General features: G+C 46.6%; 1 long non-coding RNA gene across 1 annotated transcript in view; it reads left to right on the top strand.

Moving 5' to 3' along the window:
* The window catches only part of LOC102475353 (uncharacterized), a 12,025-nt gene extending 990 nt beyond the window's left edge, over nucleotides 1-11,035 (top strand). Inside the window, exons 2-3 of the long non-coding RNA XR_336692.1 lie at nucleotides 6,849-7,207; nucleotides 10,877-11,035. This is a non-coding gene — a long non-coding RNA (uncharacterized LOC102475353). The remainder of the gene's footprint in view (nucleotides 1-6,848; nucleotides 7,208-10,876) is intronic.
* Nucleotides 11,036-11,533: the final 498 nt, after the last annotated feature.

The raw sequence follows: 11,533 nt of genomic DNA on the forward strand, positions 1-11,533 counted from the left end.
TTATTATTATTTTAATTTGACCAGAGAGAGATACAAAGAGAGAGAGGGAAAGTGAGAAAGTAAGTCACCAGGTCTGGGACTTGAACTGTGGTCGGCCACGTGGGAGTCCAGTGCCCTTAACCACCATGCCATCTGCTGGCCCAGCTTTATTTTTTAAAGAAGAATTATTTATTTAATTTTATTTATTATTATTTAATTTGCTATAGGACACATGTGCCCACCAGAAAGAGAAGGAGAGAGGGAGAAAGAGAGAGAAAGCAAGAAAGCAAACCACCAGATCTGGGACTCAAACCACTGTCCAGCAGGTGGGAGTCCAGTGCCTTAACCACCATGCCTCCTCCTGGGCCCTAATATTAATTTTCTTAAGTTACTCAGAGATACTCCAAATATTTAATTCCTGAACACGGGAAGAAGGTTGGGTCCTAGGAAACTTAACACTAACAAACTGATTTATCGGGGGCCAGCAGGTGGTGTGGTGGATAAGGGCGTTGGATTCCCACATGGCCAACCATGGTTCAAGTCCTGGACCTGGTGGCTTGCTTTCTCACTTTCCCTTTCTCTCTCTCTCTCTCTCATCAAATAAAGAAAAAAATAACAATAACAAATTTAAATAAATAAATAATTCTTTAAAAAAAAAAAAAGAAACTGATTTATCCAAGTCAAAGAGTTCCTTCCCGTGAAAAGATTGCCAGGTCCTTGGGAGTCCCTGAATTAGTCTGCTGGGGGCCCCACACCAGGTAGTGTAGAGTAGGGGCCCATGCTCAGCCAGCCTCTGTGTGTTTTCAGTGCCTCCTTCATGACTGAGGTACCACAGGCTCTGGTTGACCTTAGCAAAGTGACCCTGGGTTTCAGTCTCCCCTACCGGGAGATAGGGAAATAGTCTCTATCTATCATTCTCACAGGTTTGCTATAAAGAAAAAATGAGCTCAAGTATGAAAAATAATTTTCCTATCAAATGTAAAATGGCGAGTAGGGAAAAGGCGGTGGGCTAGGAGTTGGGGCATGTAGATCTGAGTCCTGGCTTCCTCTAATTCAAGCAGCCATGGGACCTTGGGTGAGTCACTCATCCCCTCTGGGCCGCCTGTTTCTCTGAGTTTTGGATTTGCTGATTTCAAGGACGCTGCCAGCTCTAGCCTGCATCCCATTTCTTTTTGACTAAACCCCTTTGGGGGTGGGAATTAGGGCTTCTTTTTCTCAAAGTTTTTCCCAAAGGTATAGCCATGGAATGCTGGCTCAGGATCCACTGAGAGGCTGACTCTCTCTCTCTTCTGGACCATGCCAACAGAGATTGGGGCCTTCTAATGTTCTAAGCATGCTATTTAAGCATGCTATTAAATCTGACCTGGCCTGGCTTCCCTGGCAGCTGGCTGCTTCCTTCTGACGTGGCCAGTTGAAGAGGACCCCAGGCAAGAGGACTCCTTCTCTGACTCATGTTTACAAAAGTCGTCCACCACTGTTGAGTCTTCATGGGTGGGGCTCCCTGTTTATGGTAGAATTTCCCCAGAACTGGTTTCTCCTAGTATTGAACCCTCATGTCAGTGTCACTTAGAGAGCCTTGGGCTAGACCCTTCGGACAATCATGATATAGATAGGGACTTGGGTTCAAATCCTTTCTTAGTCCTCATACCTCCTAACTGAGTAGTCTTGGAGAAATCACTTGATACCCTAAGGTCACTGTGTCCTCATGGGCAGGAATGTAGGAAGGAAATACCCCTGACGTGGAGGTCTGAGGAGATCACAAATGGGTAGGGACTACATGGTCTGTGAGGGACCATTGATTAGTGGACAGGGATGACACTTCTTTATTGAAGATCACTTAGCAATAATGATAACAGTATGCTGAGACAGGTCCCCTAGTCAATTCATGTTGTTAAAAAGAGGATAGTTAAGGCAGGCAGAAGGAAAGTGAGACAGAAAGGGAAGGAAAGTAAATAAATCACAGGATGAAAAGTCTCTGCTGTGGGCACCCAGGAGCCTCTAAGAGAGGCTGTGGCATGCACCTCAGAGTTGTCCACCAGGGTGAGGAACCTATGGTGTTTGCCCACCATCTGCTAGTTGCTCTTAGGGTGTTAATACTCCAGGACTTCCCACCCGTCTACTGTGTGAGCCAAGCATGTCCCCGTGACCAAAGAACACTCTCCAGCAGAGAGGTGCAGGAAGCCGTGAACACTGCTGTAGTTTGGGTGTGGCTGTCGTCATCAACACGCATGTTAAGGCTTGGTCCTAGTGCAGCAATGTTGAGAGGCAGAACCTTTAAGACATGAAGCTTGACTGGATGTATTTGGGTCAGGAAGCTCCATCTTCATAGGTGGGTTGGTGCAACCAGTGGAGAGTGAGTTTTCACTCTTGTGGGACTGCATTAGTTACAGAGAGAGCAGATTGTCAAACGGTGACCCTTCCCCTTTCTTGCACATGCCCATTTCCTCTTTCTCTTCTCTGCCATGTTTTGATGTAGCACCAGCCTCTTACCAGAAGTTGACTAGACACAGTTCTCAAAGTTGGACTTCTGCCTCCAAAATTGTGAGCCAAAATGAACTTCTTTTCTTTATAAATGACCCATTCTCAGGGTTTGTTTTTGTTTTTTAGTTTGCCAGAGGGTGCATCTATTTGCCAGAGAGAGACAGAGAGAGGGAGAGGAAGCAAGCAGCCCTCAGTGGAGCATGGTCACCTCATAATCCCTTCTCCTTCACGTCTTTACCACGTCTAGATTGTAGGCATGCATACAAAAATGCTTGGTGTAGTTTTCAAGCCACTGGGGGTAAGATTTGAACCACACAATGAGCCATGTGGGGTCTCCCTTAACCACCTGGCTAGATCTCTCTCTCTCTTTCTTTTTTTTTTTTAAATTTTATTTGTTGGGGCTAGCAGGTGGAGTAGTGGTTAAGGTATTGGACTTCCATATGGCTGACCATGGTTTTGAGTCCTAGACCTGGCAGCTTGCTTTCTCATTTTCCCTTTCTCTCTCTCTGGCCAAATTAAAAAATAATATTAATAACAAATAAAATAATAAATATTTTAAAAAGGTTTTATTGTTTTTTTCTTTCTTCACAGAGAGAGGAGGAAGAGAAAGAGAGAGAGAGAGAGAGAGAGAAAGAGAGAGAGAGAGAGAGAGAAAGAAACATCCCCAACAGGTTCCTCACATCTTTTTTCTTTTTTTTTAAGGAGATAGAATATCAGTTTTTATTAGCCCAATTTTATAGGCACAAGATAGTGAAGTCCAGAGTCATGCTATGCTTAACTATTCAATTATCTACTTATTAATTGGTTATAATGCTATCAAAAAGGGGAAAGACTTAAATGCCAGAGTTATGGCCCCACATCAGTGCTTGTTCCTCACCTCTTCATCCATGTGCAGCCTTCACGGGTCCGGATCCCAGGCACGCACACTCGGCATGTACAGAGAGGCCCTGGGACATGAGCTCAGGACGTGTCCGTGCGTGTTCAGTTGCATGACCCCCACGTCACTGCCTGTCCTGCAATGTCAGGTATTCTGTAATGGCAGCACAAACAGACTGAGACAGATATGTTTGGGAACTCAGGCAGACGGAGGCAGTATGGGCCAGGGGCTGACAGGGACTGGCACGCCACCTTGTCAGCCACCGTAAGGTGCTTAGAACAGTTCTTGGCATATGGTGAGCACCGGAGGACCGTTAATCACTATTATTATTTGTGCGCTAACGTCCTTCATCTCAGCCGGGTCCTGAGTTTGTTTTGATATCAACCCTTCCCTTTATAGCAGTAAGTGTCAAGGGGGAGGCTGCAGGTCCAGCTGCAGGTCGGAGTCTTGGTTGATCTAAAGCAATCGTGGCGCTCCTGAGCCTCTTGCCCATGATGGATCTAGGTATGAACTAGGGATGCCTTTCTGGTCCATGAGACATGGGGGGTTGTTTTACTCCTCAGACACAAAGGCCTCGTGAAAGCCCTGTATGTTCCTGTGCCAGGAATCACTCTTGAGACTGGTGGCCAGCCTCAGGCAGGGGCAACATTCTAGAAACTTCTAGAAAATAGCATCAGTCTGCTAGCTCCTCCTCTAAAACTGTCCTCAGGCGGGGAATCAGAGCAGAGGTTTAGCTCCAGCTTAATCATCTCACAGATCCAATATCCATATGTTTCCTTCTTTAAGAAAAAAAAGAATGCACTGATGGGACCAGCAGTTAGCGTAATGGCTATGTCGCTGCACTCCCACATAGTCGACCGCGGTTCGCATCCCAGACCTGGTGGCTTAAAACTCACGCCGGGCGCATGTACGTGTGTGCCCAAGATCCCGAGAGGGGAACGGAGGAGAAGGGATTGCGGGTGTGGCCATCCCCCCTGGGGGGTGATTTCTCGCTTTCTGTCTCTCTGTTTCTCTCTGACTGTCTGGCGAGCGTACGTGCCCTATAGCAAAAACCTCTCCACACACACACACAAAAAAAAACAGAATGCGCTGGCATTTTTCTGTAAGTACTGCCTTCTCAGTCTCAAGTTTGCAGTCAACATGTGTGTCTCCCACTCTAAAGTCTGGAGAGCTGGGCCTGGAAAGGAGGAAGGCAATCATTTGTGAAAGAACTGAGAAGCTTGGATGAAGATTTCACATTCTTGCAAATTGACACCTTTTCTGACTGTTGAGCTGAGCTGTGTCCTCAGCATTGCAGCTCCTTCTGGGAGTCTAGGGCTGGATGAAATCATTGACTATGAAGCAATTTTACTTGGAGTACTTGGTGAATATTTTTCCCTCAACAAAGAAGCACAAGCATGTATCGCATTCTTTTTCTTTTCTTGCTAATTACATTTAAGGTCTCTCGAATGCAATCAAGGCTGGGGTGGACAAGGTCATCCTCAGGGTTGTCTCGGAGCTACAGAGTCAAGCAACATTCATAGCAAAGAAGACCATGATCAGCACTGGAGGAGTTTATATCTGACTCAAAGCCTTGACAATGTTGGAGGGTCACAGGGACATTGAGAACTCACCCACACCTGGGATGTGGGGGCCATGGAGGCCGGGAGTTTTCTTTGACTTCTCCCTCCAGAAACATGAAGCACCAGAGAGGAAGCCCTTCACTTCAGGTGCTTTTTCATAGCCTAGGGGAGCTGTAAGGACCCCCCTGATAGGTTTAGGGCACTGGCCATTATAAAGTAGGAACGCGGGCAGAGAGGAAGAGATATTAATGACATTATTAACGACAATGATGATGGCTACTCCGCACAAGCTACTTTTTCTGTTTTCTGCAGCTCTCTTTCAAGATAGACTTCATGCCTTTTTTTTCTTTTTTTTGGGAGAGGTTTTTGCTATAGGGCGTGTGCACAAACCAGACAGACAGAGAGAGACAGAGAGACAGAAAGCGAAAAATCAGCCCCCAGGGGGGATGGCCACACCGTAATCCCTTCTCCTCCTTTCTCCTCTTGAGATCTTGGGCACGCATGTCAAGTTTGCAGTCAACATGTGTGTCTCCCACTCTAAAGTCTGGAGAGCTGGGCCTGGAAAGGAGGAAGGCAATCATTTGTGAAAGAACTGAGAAGCTTGGATGAAGATTTCACATTCTTGCAAATTGACACCTTTTCTGACTGTTGAGCTGAGCTGTGTCCTCAGCATTGCAGCTCCTTCTGGGAGTCTAGGGCTGGATGAAATCATTGACTATGAAGCAATTTTACTTGGAGTACTTGGTGAATATTTTTCCCTCAACAAAGAAGCACAAGCATGTATCGCATTCTTTTTCTTTTCTTGCTAATTACATTTAAGGTCTCTCGAATGCAATCAAGGCTGGGGTGGACAAGGTCATCCTCAGGGTTGTCTCGGAGCTACAGAGTCAAGCAACATTCATAGCAAAGAAGACCATGATCAGCACTGGAGGAGTTTATATCTGACTCAAAGCCTTGACAATGTTGGAGGGTCACAGGGACATTGAGAACTCACCCACACCTGGGATGTGGGGGCCATGGAGGCCGGGAGTTTTCTTTGACTTCTCCCTCCAGAAACATGAAGCACCAGAGAGGAAGCCCTTCACTTCAGGTGCTTTTTCATAGCCTAGGGGAGCTGTAAGGACCCCCCTGATAGGTTTAGGGCACTGGCCATTATAAAGTAGGAACGCGGGCAGAGAGGAAGAGATATTAATGACATTATTAACGACAATGATGATGGCTACTCCGCACAAGCTACTTTTTCTGTTTTCTGCAGCTCTCTTTCAAGATAGACTTCATGCCTTTTTTTTCTTTTTTTTTTTGGAGAGGTTTTTGCTATAGGGCGTGTGCACAAACCAGACAGACAGAGAGAGACAGAGAGACAGAAAGCGAAAAATCAGCCCCCAGGGGGGATGGCCACACCGTAATCCCTTCTCCTCCTTTCTCCTCTTGAGATCTTGGGCACACACACACATGCATCCGGCGTGAGCTTAAGCCGTCAGGTCCGGGACTCAAACCGTGGTCGACTACATGGGAGTCAGCGACATAGCCATCACACTAACTGCTGGTCCCATGCCCGTTTTTGTATGTGAGAAACTGGAGGCTCAGAGAGCTTGCGTAATTTAGCCAGGACCAAGCGTCTGCTAATTGGGTAACCAACTGTCTTGGTTTGCCTGTAACAGCCATGTTTCTAGCACTGAAATTCTGCCATCCCGGAAAACCTTCAGTTCTGAGCAAGCCAGATGACTGGTCACCCTAGAGGAGTCAGAGCCAAGATTAAAGGCAGGACCACCTGGTCCACCTGTCCGCAGCCTGTGGCTTCACCTCCACACTTCTCGGGAGTCTCCCAGGGAAGGTGCCTCTTCTTTACCCAAGGCCGTACAAAGAAAGAAAGAAAGAAAAGAGTGGGGGGAGGGAGGGCAATGTGAACCCAGGACTGCTTCCCTCTAGAGTTCTGTTTTTCTTGTCAGGTCACATCTATGGGAGCATCTGACTATTTATAGTCAATGGCAGAAGGTTCCAGAATACCTTTAGCCTGGCAGCGCCTCTGTGGGTAGAGTAGGCCCAGAGGTTACCCATTGCCAAGGGCGGCACACACGGTCCTAGGGGAGAAGCCTTCATCTTTGCAACGTCTGCATTCTCGTCTGGCCCACAGCCGAGCCTGGTGGAGAGTAGGCACTCATTACAGCTTCACGGAGTGAACGAGGGGAGAGATCACACACGGGGTTGCTCCCATTTAAATAGCAACGCAAATGTTCAACGGCTCAGTGACTGGCAGACGTAAATACAGACAGAAAACAAGGACCAAGTTTGAAAGAGCTGCAAAGGCGTAAGTACAATGTGGTAACTTCTCTCATTAGAATCAAATGTTGTCCCTTGTTACATGACATAATCTAACTCTGATGTTCTTCCAGGGCTAGGCAAGGCTGAATCTCTCTCTCTCTCTCTCTCTCTCTCTCATGGATATGTGATCTATCTATCTATCTATATCCCTATGTTTCCCAATATACTCACAGAAGGTTTTCAAGCTGTTTCTCCTTCATTGAAGCTGTTTTGAATTTATGAGCAACTGCAGTGGAAAACTTGCTCTTTCACTGTGGCTGGCATTAAACATCCCATTTAACTGCTTGTCCTAATTATCCTAAGATTTGTTTCTATGTTTTGCTACTCCCTAGCATCCCTGTCTTTCCAGCAGCCTTGATTCCTCACTCCTTGTAGCTAGAACAGAGCCCACATGGAAGGTGTGGCAGCCAAGTCTGGGTGACTTTGGCATCTTGGCTGTCGGCAGACTGCTGGTGCGCCCCCATCCCCATCCCCACCTCTCATTCTGTGTGACAGAAGCCTGACATTTTACTGAGCACGTTGTCACCCTCAAAGTAAAGACTCCATTTTACAGCTCTCTTTGCAGCCAGCTGTGGCTATTTGACTAAGTTTTGGCCAAAGGGTCTGAGTGTGACTCGTACAGCTCTGAGTCGCTCCTTTAAAGGGAAAGGTTGGGCCCTCCCCGGCACCATTTCTCCCCCTACCACTGTTTGGAATATAAATGTGGTGCTTATGGACTTTTGGGGCGCATGTGTGCGTTTATTTAACTAGTGTAATCAAACAGACAAGGGAATAAGCCTGCATGAGGGGAAGCAAGCAGAAATAACAGGCAATAGAAACAGACCCACAAAGATACCTGCTGTTGGAATCCTCAGAGACAGGCTATAAAGCAGCATCGTAAATGACAGAAGAATCTTGAGTCTCTTATCCCCTGGACGCTGCCTGGGCATGTTTTTCTATGTAAAAATGTGTCATGACTTTCCCAATGAGCCAATACATGCGGGAGAAATAAATACCCATGCTGGGCCTCTGTCATAGGGACTGACTGCATATCTTAGTAAACTATGGCCTTCCCGTAGTAACTATTTTTACTTGTGAATCATTGTTTTCCAGTAAGCACACAGATGCTCCTCTGCGTAGGATAAGGTTATGTTCTGATAAATCCATCTAAAGTTGAAAATACCGTAGGGTGACAGTGCACTTAATACTCCTAACTTACCAAACATCATAGCTTAGCCTAGCCTACTGTAAATTATACTACTTATATCAGTCTACAGTTGTGCAAACATGTCTAACGGAAGGCTTTTTTTTAACCTTTTTTTTTTTTTGAGAGGTTTTTGCTATAGGGCACATGTACTTGCCAGAAAGACAGAGAGAGACAGAGAAACAGAAAGCGAGAAATCACCCTCTGGAGGAATGGCCAGGCCACAATCCCTTCTCCTTCCTTCTCCTCTTGGGATCTTGGACACGCACGCACACGCGCCCGGCATGAGTTTAAGCCACCGGGTCTGGGACTTGAACCACAGTTGATTACATGGGAGTCCAATGGCATAGCCATTACGTCAACTGCTGGTCCCCAGAAGGTTTATTTTATAATGCAATTTATTGAGTACCATACTGAAAATAAAACTAGAATGGTTGATGGGTACATGGAGTGTGGTTTCTACTGAATGTGTATCACATTTGCATCACCTTGAAGTAAAAAATCCCAATCTTATCATGTTATACGTTAAGAATTGCAGAGATGGATCTCGAGCTGATTGAAGGTGACAGAAAAAGAGAGGGGGATGGTGGTGGAGAAGGACTGATGGCACGCACCCGGTGCTGAGCACTAGCTACACGTCCACACTGCGCTAACCGTTTTGCATGTATACAATCCTGCGTGTTACGTACTGTCACAACTCCCATTGTGCAGAGGGGCAGCTGAGGCTTTCTGTGCCCAGTCGTGGGTCTTCATCACATTGTGCCTTGGTTGTGCTTCTGGCTGTGATCGTGGCTTGATATGCTGTTCCATCTGTCCTGAATACCTTTTCTACCTCGAGTTGTTGCCAAATAGAACAAAACTAACAAACAAAATTAAGAGACACAGTTAAATTTGGATGTCAGAAAAAAAAAGATAATTCTTTAATGTAAGCACGTCTCTTGCCATATCATAAAGTCACACTAAATATTATTTGTTGTTTACCTGAAATTCAAATTTAACTGGGCATCCTGTGGCTTATCTCTATTTCTACCCCGACCCCTTCTCTACCCAGATATTTCCCGTTTGTGCTCCCAATCTCAGCTTGTGTGTGGACTCTGTAGTGACACCTTCCTGGAGTGTGGCCCTGATAGCTTCTCCCAGGCTGGGCTCTGGCCCCTGAAGCCCTTCTCCCTTTGACTATTTGATGAATATCCTTCCGCGCAAAAGACAGAGATGCCTTGATGGCAGGTGCACACCTTTTTATTGGTTTGTTGTTATTTAGTTTGCTATAGTACATGTGTGCTCACCAGAGAGAAAGTGAGAAAGCACCCCGTAGCAGGGATAGCCATGCCACAATCCCTTCTCCTCCATTCTCCTCTCAGGATTTTGGGCACGCACACAAGCCCAATGTGTTTCTCAAGCTACTGGACTTGAACCATGAGTCAGCTGTGTGGGATCCAGCTGCTTTAACCACCATGCCACTGGCTGGCTGTGCACATCTGCTTTTGTTCGCCATTGCATCTCTTCCCCATGCCCAGCACTGTGCCTGGCACATAGTAGGTGCACAATAAGTAGCTGTGGAATGAAATGACAGGAGTTAGTCTAAGGCGACCACTCAGCAAGTAGAGGAATTAGGATTCAATCTAAGAAGCAAAGGTAAGAGATGTTTGAAAGGAAAACATAAACTCCTTAGCATAGCACTAGGGTCTCTGCCTGCTTCTGCAATGCCCCCTCGTGGGGGACAGCTCGACCGGTTAGGCACAGACTCTGGATCAAGGTGGCCTGAGAAGGGATCAGCCGGGTGGTCTCAGGCTAGCTACCTAAACTCTCTGAGTCTCAGCTTCTCTATTTGTAAAATGGCAATAAAAGAAATAACATCTTGTGGCCAGCAGGTGGTGTGGTGGTTAAGGTGTTGAATTCCTGTGCGGTTGTCTGCAGTTTGAGTCCTGGACTCGCCAGCTTGAAACTCACACCAGTCACGTGTGATGCATGCCCCAAACCCTGATTATAGCATGATCATCTTCCCAGGGAGTGATTTCTAACTTCCTGTTTGTCTCTCCAGCAAGTACACGCGCCCTATAGCAAAAATGTCAGGAAAAAGAAGAAATAAAATATTTCATAGTGTCATTCGGACGACTCACTGAACCAATGCCCGGGGAGCTGCAGAACTACTTGGCACATTAGGTGCACTTGGTCGATGTGAGCTACTGCCACGCCCCTCACTGTGCTCCAGCTGCCCCCCAGAGCACACTCCTATCTCAGGGCCTCTGCGTGTGCCATTTCCTTGATGTCAAAGAGCTCCCTCTCTCTTGCCATGGCCTGGCCAGCTCCTTGTTCTGTAGATCTGAACTCCTGTCTGAGGGGACTTTCTTCCAGTCACTAATGTTTCGTATTTACCTTTTCCTGTCCAGTCCCGTTGGAGCTCTGACTACACTATGTCATACAACATGGATCTGGTATTTTGTTTGTTTACAGTGCGTTTTATTCCACCAGGGCAGGAACCTCTCTGACACCCACAGTGGCCAGCACTGTGCCAGCCATACGGCAGGCACTCGGTCGGTGTTGGAGAAAGACACGTGAAGACAAAGCCAGCAGGACACAGCCGAGATGCCCTGGAGTGGGGGAGGAGGGAGCAAGGAAGGGGCCTGGAAATGGGGGAAAGTTTGCCTTTAAAGGAAACCGGGAGCGGGGAGGGGCCTGGATTTCGTTCAGTTCAGTAAATGTTTATTGAGTGTCTGCCCGTTGTTCTACTTCTTTCCCATCAGTTAATCACACAAACTAGTACATGAAAAACATCTCATGGGCCAAATAACGCAGATGAAAGCTCTTATGGCCTTGGAAGCTGTTTCCTCCTGTAGTGCTGCCCCAAGCTTTCTCTGTGTACCTGAAGTAGGGGAGGGATACGAATAATAATCGATGCCAGCAATTGCCAATTTAAATATATATATTATATAAAATAATTTAAAAAATATTACGGGGTATATATATTTCCATTTCACAGTTAGGACAACTGAGTACTAAAAGGAACAAGTGATTTACCCAAAGTGAGAGGACAGAAAATGAGAGGACTGATGGGATTTGAACCTTTGCCTGTCTGGCCGGAAAGCCTGTGCTCTTTCCCAGTCCACACAATAGCCGCTGAAGTGCTGG

Source organism: Tupaia chinensis, unplaced genomic scaffold, assembly GCF_000334495.1.
Source record: "Tupaia chinensis unplaced genomic scaffold, TupChi_1.0 Scaffold141490_1, whole genome shotgun sequence".
Classification (NCBI taxonomy): domain Eukaryota; kingdom Metazoa; phylum Chordata; class Mammalia; order Scandentia; family Tupaiidae; genus Tupaia; species Tupaia belangeri.